A 15805-nucleotide genomic window follows, 5' to 3' on the forward strand; every position below is an offset into this window, starting at 1 on the left:
CTCCAGAGCATCCACCCAAGGGCCGGGCGCTCAATTAGCGGCGCTAATTCCCTGTAATCAGCCCTTCAAGGGCTCACGGGGGCGGCGGTGACACCCTGGGCTGCGTCTGGCACCGCTCCCCTGCTCCCCACCCCGGCACGATTCCGGCGATCCCAATCCCATCCCATCCCCCGGCAGATCCAGGGAATTCCCAGGGCTGGATCGGGACAGCTCGTGCTCCAGCGGTGCCAACATCTGCTGGGATTTGGGGAATCTGGGAATTGCTGAGTCTGGAAAGGATCCCCCAGTAACCCCGTGGTCACTAAAGCACGGGGTGAAATGCCACATCCATTTATTTTCAGGAATGGAGATTCCAGAATTCCCCTGGGAGATTTTTCCAGTGCTTGCCCTGCTGGGATTTGGGGTATCAGGGAATCCCCAAAGCTGGAAAGGATCCCCCAGTAACCCCGTGGTCACTAAAGCACGGGGTGAAATGCCACATCCATTTATTTTCAGGAATGGAGATTCCAGAATTCCCCTGGGAGATTTTTCCAGTGTTTCCCCCACTTGGATTTGGGGAATCAAAGAATCCTCGAGGCTGGAAAAGATCTCCAGGATCTTTCCCCTCTGGCAGCTAAGGCATGAGGTGAGGAACCACATCCACTCGTTTTAGGGACATTTCCAGGGGTGGAGATTCCAGCATTTCCCTGGGAGATTTTCCAGTGCTTGCCCCGCTGGGATTTGGGGGATCAGGGAATCCCCAAAGCTGGAAAGGATCACCCAGTGCCTCCATGGCCACTAAAGCACGGGGTGAAATGCCACATCCACTCCTTTTAGCGACATTTCCAGGGATGGAGACCCCACTGGAGTTTTCCCAGTGCTTGCCCAGCTGCTGTGGGTGAGCCCAGCCGGGCCAGCACTGACAGACCGTGAAATTTTCTATTTTCAGAATTTTTTCTAGGAGGAAACACTCCCATGGAGTGCTCCAGCTGAGGTCAGGATGGAGCTGAACCCCAGGTGACCACACAGGGAACAAAAATCCCCACGGGAACATCGTGGCTCATCCCTGCTGCACCCAGGCACGGGGAAACGGGCAGGGGAGGGAGCAGGGACGGGCAGGACTCAGCCCCTGGTGGCTGTTTCCGTGTCGGGGAGTTCACGGCTGGAGAAGGGAAGAGCCCTGCCCCATTTCCTCGTGTGGCTCCGTGTTGCCTTTGGCTCCCGCCAGGGTGTTTATGCTTTTCCATACAGGATAACGCCGCTGGAGAGGAATCTGGCTTGGGAAAAAAAAAAAAAAAAAAAAAAAAAAAAAAAAAAAAAAAAAAGGAAAGAGACGGAAAGAGCAAACCCCAAACTGCAGCTGGAAAAATACTGCGAGTTCCAGGGTGGCCAAGATCAACAGCGAAGCTGCTGCTCGCTGAGGGGATAGGGATGGGCTTTGCTGCCCCACTTCTAAACTGGGATGAAAACAGTGCCAGGAGGAGGGTGATGGGTGCCCTCCCAGCCTTCCACGGCTCATTTGTGGTTCCGGGAAGGACTTCTGGGCCAGCGGTGCCGCAAGAGACTTTATTTTGGGGGGGCTGTCAGTTTTCCTTAACTGCTGGAGCGGTGTCACCCTGATGGAAGGAGGAATCGCCGCTCCTTCCCCTGCCCTGTCGCTGTCAATTGTCTCCAGGACTTCCCCGTCTCTCCCACCTTTCCAGTCCAGCTCTTTTTTCACTCTCAATTGCCTTATTGGCATGACACGGTCGGCGAGCATTGCCAAAGTTAATTTATCAAGCGTGCCTCCCTGGAGCCGGCTTTTCTCGCCGCAATTGCTCCCCAAAGACTCCCGGGCGCTCCGGCCAGGGCTGAGCGCTGGGGTTTAATGTCCTCATTAAAGAGCGATGAATAAACCGCCCCACCCCTGCTCCGGGGTGGGGACGGAGCCCGCAGCCGCTCCCGCAGCCCTGGGGAGGAGCTGGGAGTTCACCCCGAATTTATTTGGATTTTAGCACCCATCCAAATCCCCTTCCCTGCGACCCCCGGCCCGCGGAGCTGCGGCAAAGCAGACACAGAAATTATGATTTCTCTTCTTTTCCTGCTGTGTGGGGTTTGCCCAGCTCGGGATTAAACCCTCCCCTCCCAGGGCTAAACCACAAAACCAGTTCTCCTTCCCAAATGTAAATCCCGGCTCTGCCGGGCGCTCCCAGGGCATTTTGCGCTGCCTCGGTCCCTGGCTGGGCAGTTCCTCCTCCCTCCGGAGGGATGGAACTGGGGGATGTTGGAGGTAAACTGGTGGAACTGGGAGGGAGATCTTGGCCGGGGCAGCAGGTGACAGGACAGGGGGAATGGCCAAGAGGGAGATGGGATCTGGGGAGGGAATGAAGGAATTCCTCAGGCCAGGGTGGGCAGGGACTGACACGGGTTATTCCATGGAATCCACATCCCTGGAAGTGGCCCAGGAGAACGGGGAGCTCCGGGGGGTGTCCGGCCCTAGAGAGAGATCCCAGCCCTTCAGAGAGATCCCAATCCTACAGAGAGAGATCCCAATCCTACAGAGAGAGATCCCAGTCCTACAGAGAGAGATCCCAGCCCTGCAGAGAGATCCCAATCCTACAGAGAGAGATCCCAATCCTACAGAGAGAGATCCCAGTCCTACAGAGAGAGATCCCAATCCTACAGAGAGATCCCAGTCCTACAGAGAGAGATCCCAATCCTACAGAGAGATCCCAGTCCTACAGAGAGAGATCCCAGTCCTGCAGAGAGATCCCAATCCTACAGAGAGATCCCAGCCCTACAAACAGATCCCAATCCTACAGAGAGAGATCCCAATCCTACAGAGAGAGATCCTAGCCCTACAAACAGATCCCAATCCTACAGAGAGAGATCCCAATCCTACAGACAGATCCCAGCCCTACAAACAGATCCCAGTCCTACAGAGAGATCCCAGTCCTACAGACAGATCCCAGCCCTACAAACAGATCCCAGTCCTACAGAGAGATCCCAGTCCTACAGACAGATCCCAGCCCTACAAACAGATCCCAGTCCTACAGACAGATCCCAGCCCTACAAACAGATCCCAGCCCTGCAGAGAGATCCCAGCCCTGCAGAGAGAGATCCCAGCCCTGCAGAGAGAGATCCCAACCCTACAGAGATCCCAGTCCTACAAACAGATCCCAGCCCTACAGAGAGATCCTATTCCTACAGAAACATCCTGGCCCTAGAGGGAGATCCCAGTCCTACAGACTCATCCCAGCCCTACAAAGAGATCCCAACCCTACAGAGAGATCCCAGTCCTACAGACTCATCCCAGCCCTACAGACAGATCCCAGTCCTACAGAGAGATCCCAGTCCTACAAATAGATCCCAGTCCTACAGAGAGATCCCAGTCCTACAGAGAGATCCCAGTCCTACAAACAGATCCCAGTCCTACAAACAGATCCCAGTCCTACAGAGATATCCTATTCCTACAGAAACATCCTGGCCCTAGAGGGAGATCCCAGTCCTACAGACACATCCCAGCCCTACAGAGAGATCCCAGCCCTACAAAGAGATCCCAACCCTACAGACTCATCCCAGCCCTGCAGAGAGATCCCAACCCTACAGAGAGAGATCCCAGCCCTACAGACTCATCCCAGCCCTACACAGATCCCAGCCCTACAGAGCCCCCCCTCTCTTTTTCCCTTCCTGACTCCTGAGGAATCTCATTTCCCTGTTCCTTCCGGGCTGTTCCCCAGTCTGTGCGCACACAGAGCCCCGGACACGCACACGCTGCATCCCGGGCTGGGAGACGATCCCAGCTGGAGCCGTGGCCTCACATCCTCCTCCTGCTCCTTCCCAGCCCCCGGCACGCTCGAGATCCTCCAGCAAAAACAAAGCCGCGGCCTCGGAAAAAAAAAAAAAATTAAAAAAAAAATTAAAAAAAATAACCTCCTATGGAGGCGCTTGAGGGAAGATTTCCCCATCCCTGCTCCGGGAGACAATGGTGGGAAGGAAGTGGGAGTCATCCTCCTCCTCCTCCGCATTGTTCCCAGGTTCACCCCGCTCCTGGGGGCTCGCACCTCGGGAAAGGGCTGGGAAAAGGCTCTGAGCATCCCCAGAGGGGATTCGCTCCCTCCTGAGCCCCTCGAGGAGAGCCGGGAATGGCCCCGGGCAGCGCAGAAAGGCTGCGGGGTTTGGGGGCGTTTTGGGGATGCTCCAGGGCTTGGGGGACCCGCGATCCTGCCCCTCCTGCTCGTGCCCGCGTCAGGAGCAGCCGGCAGGAGGGTGTTTTTCCTCAGAACCTGTTTTCCACATCCCCTGGCATCCTTCCACGGCTCTGGCCGCCTGCGTCATCCTTTTACGAGGCCGCCTCGTTCCCCGGGAGCCCCTTCCCCTCCCCTTCCCCGGCAGCGCCGAGATTTTATTTATTTGTTTATAACACTTCTCCTGCCGTCCCCGGGATGCCTTTGATCCTGGAAACGCGGAGCCGTCCGGGTGACAGGAGGGAGGGGACAGCCCGGGGACAGCGGGAATTGCTGCTGTCACTCCTCCTGTCCCTTGGGGATGCTGCAGAGGCGGATCCCGGCGGGATGAGCTGGGCAGGAGCAGCGACAAGGACACGGAGCCGCCTGGCGCTGCGGGTGTCACCTCCAGGCACCAACTGCGCCTCTTGGCTCCTCTTTAAAGGGAATTTTCGCAGCAATAATGTGGGGAGGTCCTGCTGCTCTTGATGCTTTGAGAGGGGGACACGGGCAGGGGATGCCACCCATTGTCCCAGGATGGTTCAAACCCGGCCCGGAGTTTTTCCGGGGATGGGGCAGCCACAAAAATGGCAGAGAAAAGCTCAGGAAGGGCAAATGTCACCCATTGTCCCAGGATGGTTCAAACCCGGCCCGGAGTTTTTCCGGGGATGGGGCAGCCACGAGAATGGCAGAGAAAAGCCCAGGAGGGGCAAATGTCACCCATTGTCCCACGATGGTTCAAACCTGGCCCGGGGTTTTTCCAGGGATGGGGCAGCCACAAAAATGGCAGAGAAAAGCCCAGGAGGGCTTTTTAAAAACATTATCTCAGAATGGTTCAAACCTGGCCCGGAGTTTTTCCAGGGATGGGGCAGCCACGAGAATGGCAGAGAAAAGCTCAGGAGGAGCAGATACCACTCATTATCCCAGAATGGTTCACACCTGGGCCGGAATTCTTCCAGGGATGGGGCAGCCACGAGAATGGCAGAGAAAATCCCAGAAGGGTTTTAAAAAAACATTATCTCAGAATGGTTCAAACCCGGCCCGGAGTTTTTCCAGGATGGGCAGCCACGAGAATGGCAGAGAAAAGCCCAGGAGGGTTTTTTAAAACATTATCTCAGGATGGTTCAAACCTGGCCCGGAGTTTTTCCAGGGATGGGGCAGCCACGAGAATGGCAGAGAAAAGCCCAGGAGGGGCAAATGTCACCCATTGTCCCACGATGGTTCAAACCTGGCCCGGAGTTTTTCCAGGGATGGGGCAGCCACAAAAATGGCAGAGAAAATCCCAGAAGGGTTTTAAAAAAACATTATCTCAGAATGGTTCAAACCCGGCCCGGAGTTTTTCCGGGGATGGGGCAGCCACAAAAATGGCAGAGAAAAGCCCAGGAGGGGCAAATGTCACCCATTATCCCAGGATGGTTCAAACCTGGCCCGGAGTTTTTCCAGGGATGGGGCAGCCACAAAAATGGCAGAGAAAAGCCCAGAAGGGTTTTCAAAAAACATTATCTCAGGATGGTTCAAACCTAGCCCGGAATATTTCCAGGGATGGGGCAGCCATGAGAATGGCACAGAAAAGCTCAGGAGGAGCAGATACCACTCATTATCCCAGAATGGTTCACACCTAGGCCGGAATTTTTCCAGGGATGGGGCAGCCACCAGAAGGGCAGAGAAAAGCCCAGGAGGGTTTTTAAAAAACATTATCTCAGAATGGTTCAAACCCGGCCCGGGTTTTTTCCAGGATGGGGCAGCCACAAAAATGGCAGAGAAAATCCCAGGAGGGGCTCCAGGGTCGGAGTCGCCACTTCCAGCACCCATCGCGACACGGGGGGAGCCGAGCCTGCCGGCCCGGCGGGTGTCAACAGCGATTAGCGCTTCACACCCGGCCCGAGAGGGGGAAAACAGGCGGGGAAGGGGCGCCAGACAGGGAGGGACCCCCGGACAAAGCCTGCGGTGCCACCGCCAACCCCCTTTGTCTGGCAAGGGAAACTGGCGGATGGTGGCACAGATGTTCCTCCAGCCCAGATGTTTTCCATTCTCAGGAAAGATCAATGATCAGCAGGTCCGGCCATTCACCCACCGCGAAATCCCGTCAGGCGCAGCTGGGATGGAGCCTCGTGCAGAAAACAACTTCGTTTTTCCGTGCTGGGAATGTGGGACAGGTACAGCCTGGGAGGAGCTGAACGCACACATTGACACCGAGCCAATTCCCGTCCTCCTCCTCCTCAGGGAGCTGATGCAAATCTGGCATGAAGAGTTCTCCTGTGCCCAGGAACGGTGGCTGCATCACTCCTGTTTGTGCCAAAAAAAAAAAAAAAACCAACCCAAAAAACCAAAAAAAACAAAACAAAACAAAAAAACCAAAAAACAAAAAAAAACCCAACAACAACAACAACAAAAAAAACCACACACACACACAATAACCCCAAAACCAAAAACATAAAATTAAAAAAAAAAAAACGAAACAAAACAAACCAAAACAAAACAAAAAAAAAAAAAAAAAAAACAAATTAAAAAAAAATAGGTGCTGAGCACTGGGGGAGGTGGGATTTAGGATTCCACCGCTTTTTTTTCCGGCTGGAGCCTCATGACGGGGTGATAAAGCAGCGCTAAAGAGCTGCCACCACTCCAGGCCTGGAATTAAATATGAAACCTGTCTCCCTTGCAGCTCCGCAGCGCTAATGGCATTTCCTGCTGGCGCTGACGGATCCCAGCCCTGCCGTGCCAGATGCTGCGGCCGGCCCTGCACCAGCCGGGCTCGCAGCGAGGATCGATTCCTCAGAACCGAAACACCGAAATGTCGGCGCCCGAGTGAGCAGGAGAATTGTGCCTGGCTGGTTCCACCCCAAATCCAGGCTCGGGAGTCCCAGGGAAGCTGGAGCAGCCCGGCTGCTGCTCTGCAGGATTCTGGGGTGCTGGAGGTGCTGGAGCTCGGGGCTCGGGCTGTGCCTGACAGGGACAGGGCACTGTGCCCCCCGAGCCTGAGCTCTGGGGCTGCTCCAGCAGGGCACAGAGAGGCTTGGTGGGCGTGAGGAGGGGCAGGAGGGCTCTGCAGGAGCCTGGCAGCCAGTCAGCCTGGGCTGATCCCCAAACCTCCTGCCCTGATCCCCAATCTCCTGCCCTGATCCCAAACCTCCTGCCCTGATCCCCAAATCTCCTCCCCTGCTCCCCAAACTCCTGCCCTGATCCCCAAATCTCCTGCCCTGATCCCAAACCTCCTGCCCTGATCCCCAAAACTCCTCCCCTGATCCCCACACCTCCTGCCCTGATCCCCAAACCTCCTGCCCTGATCCCCAAACCTCCTGCCCTGATCCCCAATCTCCTGCGCTGATCCCCAAACTCCTGCCCTGATCCCCAAACCTCCTGCCCTGATCCCCAAAACTCCTGCCCTGATCCCAAACCTCCTGCCCTGATCCCCAATCTCCTGCCCTGATCCCCAAACTCCTGCCCTGATCCCCAAATCTCCTGCCCTGATCCCCAAACCTCCTGCCCTGATCCCCAAACTCCTGCCCTGATCCCCAAATCTCCTGCCCTGATCCCCAAATCTCCTGCCCTGATCCCCAAACCTCTTCTCCTGATCCCCAAACTCCTGCCCTGATCCCCAAACCTTCTGCCCTGATCCCCAAATCTCCTGCGCTGATCCCCAAACCTCCTGCCCTGATCCCAAATCTCCTCCCCTGCTCCCCAAACCTCCTGCCCTGATCCCCAAATCTCCTGCCCTGATCCCCAAACTCCTGCCCTGATCCCCAAACCTCCTGCCCTGATCCCCAAAACTCCTGCCCTGATCCCCGAATCTCCTCCCCTGCTCCCCAAACCTCCTGCCCTGATCCCCTGTTACTCGAACCTTTTCTCCTGTTCCCCAAACCTCTTCTCCTGCTCCTCAAACTTCCTGCCCCTCTCCCCGTCCCTGCTTGCCCTGCTGCCCAAATTCCTGCCCTGCTCCCCAGCTCTGGCATTGGGCTGGCACTGCCCAGGGCCGGCATTGGGCTGGCACTGCCCGGGGCTGGCATTGGGCTGGCATTGCCCAGAGCAGACACAGCCCTGGGGGTGGAATCCGGCCGGAGCTCGGCTGTACCTGGCTCCAGGGCTCTGCCAGCCCAAAATTTCCAGGCCTGGAATTTTTTTTCCTCGGGGAGGGGGAATCCACCCGGGGCAGCTCGCTGCTGACAAGTGTTTTTTTTTTTTTTTTTTAGCTGCCCTGTAATTCCGTGGGTTTCACTTTCGGGATGGGAACTCCCTGTGCTCCACGCGGTTCTTCACCCTGGGGAGGGGAACAACCACGCTCCAAAATCCTCGTTTTCCAATTTTTTTCCATCCACCCCCAGCCCCCTGCGAGCCCCCCGGGGGTCCGGGCCGAGCATCACTCGCTGATGGCTTTGCAAACATCCCAGGGCGTTCAAAGAAAGCCACCAAGTGGGATTTTCTCTCCCTCTCCACCCGCCTTTTATCCGTGCAAACCCACAAAAGCCTCGGAGCTGCCGTGCCTGGGGCCGGGATTGCCACACCCGGGTGGTTGGGCAAGAGTCCGGCCACCCTCCCGCAGGGACAGCGGGCCGTGGTGACAGCTGTGACACAAGCCAGCCCCGGGGGTGGCCCTGGCACAGCCCGGCCGGGCTCAGGGTGATGAATTGCGCTGTCAAGCAATTAACTTTTTCACACTCGCGGCCTCTGAAGTCGCCCATAACTCAAGAGGCGACAGACCCGCTGTTTATTTTCTGCTCCGGGTGCAGCTTCCAAAGCAAAACAAGCTCGTCCCGGATTTATCGCTCCGGGGGCAGGGCAGGGATGAAGGACGGGTCCCTGCCGGCAGAAAGCGGCGCTGAGGAAACGATTCCACGGCCGGGATGAGTCACCGAGCCCTGAGTCACTGTCCCCACATGGGGCGGCACTGGTGACACCGGTTGGAATGCGGGGCTTGCTGGGGAGCCACAGCTCCTCTCCTGCCAGGGATTTTGGGGATTTTCCTTCCTCTTGAAGGGATGTGAATCCTGAATCCGCGCTGAGGGATTTGGTGCTGTCAGGATGGGAAGGGGGGTTCAGGCTGCTCCTGTTGGGGTGCACACAGCCCTGCACGGATGGAATATTCCCAGTGGGAGCAGCTCTGCTCCTGCCTGGCTCTGAGCCCCGCGGTGCCTCTGGCTGAGCAGGAGGAGGAGGAGGAGGAGGAGGCTGGAGCTGCGTTTGCAGCAGGTGTTGTTCGGCTTTGCCACCCTCTGTTTATTATTTTTCCTTGCTGGGGATGGTTTGAGTGCTGCAACAGGCATGAAACCAGGGCTTGGGGACAGCAGGGACCAGAAATCTGGAACCAAACCCGGGCCTGGCTCGTGACTGAGGGTCCTGATGCTGCCAGACGAGCCAGGGAATTTGCTCACAACATCCATATTTTGGTTGGAGGCAGGAGCACCTTCCCAGCCTGCTGTGAGCACTCCAGTTGCTACACAGGGATTGTTTTTTATAGCAACATCTCCAAGGCCTCAGCCCTCGTTATCCCCATTTTTAGAAGTGCAGAAAGAAGCACAGGGAGGTCCTGAGGGGCCAGCAGCACATCCCAGCTTCCCTGGAAGCCCCAGACAGGGCTGGGATCATCCTGGGGGAGCTCCCTGCCCCACAGCAAAGCTCCAAGGTTAAAATTCTGCCCGTGGGGAGAGCAAAGTCTGCCAGAGCCTGCAGCAAGCAGCCTGCAGTTATTGCCTGGGGATTAGCAAAGGTCAGGGTTTAGTGCTCCAGCCCTTCCTTCACTGCAGGTTGGGAGATTTTGTTGATTTAGGCTGAGCGTGGAAAAATCCCAGCCAGCCTGGGGGAGCAGAATTCCTGCAGCAGATGGAGAGAGAAGATCCCACCCAGCCCTTGGCTGCTGAGCCTGGCTGGGAATTCAGGGCGTCCTGGTGGGCAGAAAGCTCCTTCTCAGCCCTGCCTCTGGAAAAGCTGGATGCTGCTTCACCTCTGCTCCTCCTCCTCCTCCTCCTCCTCCTGCTGCCTCTGCAGTCTTTTCATCTCTCCCCTCCCTCCCGCCCATGTTGTCTTTGCCCTGACAACTTTTTCAGGCTGTGGGAGGGATGAGAGCTGCAGATAATGAGCAGCCCTGGCTCTGCTCAGCTCTGCTTTCCTGGGAGAGCTGGAGCTCTCTGCAGCCTCCACCCACCTCTGCCTCCCCCTGCCAGCACTCCCACCCCAGCCATGTGCTGGCTGCTCCCAGAGCCTAAAAAATAAATAGAAATAGATAAATCCCAGCTGGCAGCTCCCAAAAACTCCACTTTTGTGGCTTTGGATCGGGTTTGAGCTCTGGAAAAGGGGTCACTGCAGTTCATCCACAGGAAGCTCTGGTTTGGCAGCAGCAGCTCCTTGCTGTGGGTTGGGTGGGAGAGGCTTCCCAGCTCCCCAGGACAGGAGGAATTGGCTTCTCCTGCCTCTGTCCCTGCTGGTTGTGTCCCTCCAGCAGCTCTGCAGGTGGTTCCTGATCTTTCCTTGGTGCTGCCTCCCTGCCCTGGGCTCAGCTGCAAAAAGAAATTATCCAGAAAGGACAAAGCCTTTAAATACTTCCAGGATAGTTCCATCTCATCAGAGCTGGGGGGAAAAAATTCTTTAAAATAAGTATGGGGTTAAAGTGATGTCTTTATGAGGTGAAAACATCAAAACTGTCAGAGGGATCTCTGTTTATTTGGGTTGTGCTCTCATGGTGCCTCACATGCAGGCTCACCCTGGGAAAACCCCAGTTTGGAATCATGATGCACTCCTGCCTATCACCAGAAATCAGTTTGCCAAATCTTACATTCAAGATAAGCCTTTTTCATTGTTCTTGGGCTCAAGAGGCCCAAGGGACTTTCAGCAGGTGTTTGTTCCAGAAGTGGAGGTCTGGGGCAGCCACAAATCAGGAATAGCTGAGCAAACAGCAGGAAGGCACGGCCAGGGAAGGAGGAGCTGCTGATAAACTCTGACCTCTGCCCAGGGCTCGGGGTGAGCCCCACACTGGGCCCATCCCAGCAGGCTGAGCTCTGTGTGTGTCACACAGAGCCCTGGGGACATTCCCAGTGCCACCAGCAGCTGCAGCTGAGGCTGTGCAGCTGCTCCAGCTGTGCAGCTGCTCCACCCTGCCCAGGGCTGCTGCATGCACTGAGCCGTGCTGCAGAGCCCTGGTGTTTCCAGCTGGATGGATTTATCCAGCTGGGCAGGAAGGAGCCCCTGGCATCCCTGCAGGGAAGGCCCCCTTGGCTCAGACCCCCCCAAACCGAGGGTGACCCCTCTGCAGGGTCTGGGCTGGGCTGTGTCCTTTGCCCCATCCCCTCTCCCAGTACAGCTGGGTTCTCCCAGCACACTCAGCCTTTCATCCCAGTTTGCCCCTTCCCAGCGTGGAGCTGGGGGTGGACACAACTCCAGATGTTCACACCTCTCTCAGCTCAGCTCCAGATGTTCACACTGTTTTTATTTTGGGTGCTTCCCTGGCTCTCTGTCCCCTTTCCTCTTCCCCTTCCAAGAACTGGCACCCTGTGGTTTTTTATTTCCATCTGTGGCCTGACTTTAATCCCTGCCCCGATGTTTTGTCCTGCCTGGTGCAGGAACTGAACATTCCAACACTTTTTTTCCATCCTCCCCCCAAACCCTGTTGACCCCTGGAGGTGAAGAAGAGGAGGTGAGGACACGGCTGCTCCTCATTGGGGATTTTTGTGTCCCCAGGACACTTTCTGTGTCCCCAAACACTTTTCCTCCTGCTCTGATGGATCCTTCTCCCCGCCCAGAGCTGTTCCCTGGGGATCCCCTGCTCTGGGATCACCAGGAGCTGGATACTTCCAGAGCAGCAGCAGATTCCCACCTCCCAATTAGGTTCAATTAAGGAGCGGGGTCAGTGCCACACAATATCCTGTTGACATCACACCGGGGGCAATTCCAGAGGGGAAGGGGCCTCGCTGAGCTGCTCCTCGGCACAAAAACCTCAAAGAGGGCCGTGGCCTCTCCTCCTGCCTCCCCGGGCTCCATTATCCAGCATCCTCAAGGAAAAGATCCGAGGGAAGAGCAGCCCGTTTCCCTCTGGGGGGAGGGGGCCGGGGTTTGGATAACCTGCCTCATTAGCGGCTGGATGACATCATTATCTCACATTAGCCACACTCTCCCCGAGGTAATTGGGGAGACTCTGGAATGGCCCCGCGACCTTTAATTAATGCAGCGGGGTCTTTTCCTTGTGCTGCTGCTCACGCTGCCTCCAGCAGCTGCTTCTTGTTAAGATGCCAGAGCAGGGCAGCCGTGGTCCCACGCCGGGGCTTTCTGAGCCTCTCTGCCCCCAGGGGAGGAATAAAAAAGGTGCAGAACAGCCTCAGCTGCTGCCTGACTCTGCTCCTGCCTTTTTCCAGCAGCCCCTCGCTGGCTCCAGGCGCTGCCTGGGCAATTAGCCAGGAGCTGATTATCCCAGCCCTGCCCACGGAGCCGGGAGGGCGAGTGGGGAAGTGGAACCAACAGGGAGACTCAGCGGTTTGCTTGGAAAAGGAAAAATTTAGGGGGGATTTTTTTTTTCTGCCTCAGAAAGCTCTGTGCAAACCCTCCAGCCTGGGGAGATCAGGGCTGCAGCTCCCCGGGGGTTTTGTGTTCAAAACGGGGAAACAAATTCAAGGGATCCAGGGTCGGATTTGGGATCAGGGATGTCCTTGGGAGCCTCGGCGGGCACAGAGCTGGAGCTGGGCTGGGCTTTGGGCTGGGCGGGGCCTGGGCTGAGCCTGGGCTGAGCCTGGGATGAGCCTGGAGCTGCTCTCGGCACGGCTGGCACCGTGTCACCGTCCCTGGCCATGACACCATGTCACTGTCCTGCACAGCTGGCACCGTGTCGCTGTCCCTGCTGATGGCACCGTGTCACTGTCCTGCACAGCTGGCACCGTGTCACTGTCCCTGCACATGTGGTACCGTGTCACTGTCCCTGCTGGTGGCACAGTGTCACTGTCCCTGCTGGTGGCACCGTGTCACCGTCCCTGCTGGTGGCACCGTGTCACTGTCCTGCACATCTGGCACAGTGTCGCTGTCCCTGCTGGTGGCATCGTGTCACCGTCCCTGCTGGTGGCACCGTGTCACCGTCCCTGCTGGTGGCACCGTGTCACTGTCCCTGCTGGTGGCACCGTGTCAGGGATCAGAGCTGGGATCAGGGCTGGGTTCAAACCAGGATCAGCACAGGGATCAGCACAGGGATCAGGGCTGGGATCAGCACAGGGATCAGCACAGGGATCAGCACAGGGATCAGGGCAGGGATCAGGGCCAGGATCAGTGCCAGGATCAGCACAGGGATCAGGGCAGGGATCAGCACAGGGATCAGGGCAGGGATCAGCACAGGGATCAGCACAAGGATCAGGGCAGGGATCAGCAGAGGGTTCAGGGCTAGGATCAAGCCAGGATCAGCACAGGGATGAGCACTGGGATGAGCACAGGGATCAGCACAGGGATCAGGGCAGGGATCAGGGCCAGGATCAGTGCCAGGATCAGCACAGGGATGAGCACAGGGATGAGCACAGGGATCAGGGCAGGGATCAGGGCAGGGATCAGGGCTGGGATCAAGCCAGGATCAGCACAGGGATCAGCACAGGGATCAGGGCCGTGGCAGCAAGACCCTCCCAGCCTCATGGAATTGGGCTTTTCCCTTCTCCCAGCAGCTGGATGGATGCTCAGGATTCCCCCAAACCCCAAACCCCTCCCCTGGCTGCTCCAGCACCACCACATCCCCCTGTTCTGGACACCCCAGAGCTCGTTTTTAGGATTCCCACAAAGAATTTTAATCTCTCGGAGAAGAGGTTAAAAACCCAGGGGAAACGCTGACTTTGTGGCTGTAAGTGACATCTAGTGGAAACGGCAGGAAAAGGAGGGCACAGGTAAAAAAAAAAAAAAAAAAAAAAAGAAAAAAAGAAAAAAAAAAAAGAAAAAGAAAAAAAACACCAAAGAAAGCCAACCTGGACTCGGAGTGGGGGGGAACGGATTTTTGTGAGCTGAAATTTCAGCCAAGAGGCCTCTTTCCAGGACTTGTAAGAAAAAAAAATATTGAATAAATAGAATAATAATGGATTAATAATATGGACTAATAATGGAATAAGAAGAGAATGAATAGGAAGAAGAGAATGAAGAGGAAGAATAGAATGAAGAGAATGAAGAGAATGAAGAACATATGGAATAATAAAATAGAATAAAGGGAATGGTTTCCTCTGCCTGGATAGAGGTTCTCTCCTCAGTGGACAGCATGGAAAGGCAGGGAGCTGCCCTGGCGCTGGCACTGTCACCCCTGGCACTGGCACCCCTGGCACTGCCACCCCTGGCACTGGCACTGCCACCCCTGGCACTGGCACCCCTGGCACTGTCACCCTGCCCCTGGCACTGCCACCCCTGGCACTGGCACCCCTGGCACTGCCACCCCTGGCACTGGCACTGGCACCCCTGGCACTGGCACCCCTGGCACTGCCACCCCTGGCACTGCCACCCCTGTCACTGCCACCCCTGGCACTGCCACCCCTGGCACTGCCACCCCTGGCACTGGCACTGGCACCCCTGGCACTGCCACCCCTGGCACTGCCACCCCTGGCACTGGCACTGCCACCCCTGGCACTGCCACCCCTGGCACTGCCACCCTGCCCCTGGCACTGCCACCCCCGCACCGCCACCTTGTCCCTGGCACTGCCACCCTGCCCCCGTCACTGCCACCCCTGTCACTGCCACCCCTGGCACTGCCACCCCTGGCACTGTCACCCTGCCCCTGGCACTGCCACCCCTGGCACTGCCACCCTGCCCCTGTCACTGCCACCCCGGCACCGCCACCTTGTCCCTGGCACTGCCACCCTGCCCCCGTCACTGCCACCCCTGTCACTGCCACCCCTGTCACTGTCACCCCTGGCACTGCCACCCCTGGCACTGCCACCCCTGGCACTGTCACCCCTGGCACTGCCACCCCTGTCACTGCCACCCCGACACTGCCACCCCTGGCACTGCCACCCTGCCCCTGTCACTGCCACCACTGGCACTGCCACCCCTGTCACTGTCACTGCCACCCCTGGCACTGCCACCCCTGGCACTGTCACCCCTGGCACTGTCACCCCTGGCACTGCCACCCCTGTCACTGCCACCCTGCCCCTGTCACTGCCACCCCTGTCATTGTCACCCCTGTCACTGCCACCCTGCCCCTGGCACTGCCACCCCTGGCACTACCACCCCTGGCACTGCCACCCCTGGCACTGCCACCTCTGGCACTGCCACCCTGCCCCTGTCACTGCCACCCCTGTCACTGCCACCCCTGGCACTGCCACCCCTGTCACTGTCACCCCTGTCACTGTCACCCCTGTCACTGCCACCCCTGTCACTGCCACCACTTACACTGCCACCCCTGGCACTGCCACCCTGCCCCTGGCACTGCCACCCCTGTCACTGCCACCCCTGGCACTGCCACCTCTGGCACTGCCACCCTGCCCCTGGCACTGCCACCCCTGGCACTGCCACCCCTGGCACTGTCACCCCTGTCACTGCCACCCCGACACTGTCACCCTGGCACTGCCACCGTGCCCAGCCCGGGGCTGTTCTTGTGCGAGCAAAGCCAAAACCGGCGCAGAAACGCGAAACGCGGCGGGACTTGGACCGGGAGCCCGAAACTGCGGCCAGAGCCGAGCTCTGGGAAGCGC

The sequence above is a fragment of the Oenanthe melanoleuca genome, chromosome 21 (genome assembly GCF_029582105.1).
Source record: "Oenanthe melanoleuca isolate GR-GAL-2019-014 chromosome 21, OMel1.0, whole genome shotgun sequence".
Taxonomy (NCBI): domain Eukaryota; kingdom Metazoa; phylum Chordata; class Aves; order Passeriformes; family Muscicapidae; genus Oenanthe; species Oenanthe melanoleuca.